Genomic DNA, 701 nt, shown 5'->3' on the forward strand with positions numbered 1-701 from the left:
GTTCCTACAAATGCTCTGTCTCATAAAACAGAGTCCCTGCAGTCCTATTTCCTCTTCATGGCTTTAATGAATTTTCTTTTCCAAATTTGAAAACTACCATTTTCTACACAGAAACAGGATGTTTTGTTGCCATGTTTTGCTTTCAGCACATTTTTTTTTTCTTTACATCATAAGCATTTAGCGTGCATTTACTTTCCCAGCTTTTGGCGTTTCAGCTCCTTTTGCACATCAGGTACTTCCCAGGAAAGGCAATGGTGTGTATGACAAGACAGGCCTATAAGATAATGTCTTTTTAGAGAAGCGGTCCTCAACCACTTTCTGGAGTATTTTGATCTTCATCAGCTCTAATTCACTGCTGCACGTCTTAGTAACCACAGCTGGCAGGACTCTTTCCCACTGCTGTCACACAGGCGGTGAGTGGTGAACCAGGAGGATGCAGGGAAAACTCACTGTCACCCAGACTTGGAGACAGTGACACGAGCTGATGCTGAAGCACTGAAACATCCTTTTCAGAACCAGGGGCAGGAGGGGGCAGGACTGTTAGGGATTTCAGGGCAATCAGAACATGCATCTCAGATCCACCCCAAGCAGACTGAATGCACATGACTGAATGCACCTAAGCATACTTTCTCTTCCTGAGATGTGCAGTACTTAAGTTTCTTCCTCTGAGGGTCTGATATAGTTCACACAGATGTTTTCAG

This window comes from Coturnix japonica, chromosome 2 (genome assembly GCF_054131305.1).
Source record: "Coturnix japonica strain WE chromosome 2, WE-NBRP24, whole genome shotgun sequence".
Classification (NCBI taxonomy): domain Eukaryota; kingdom Metazoa; phylum Chordata; class Aves; order Galliformes; family Phasianidae; genus Coturnix; species Coturnix japonica.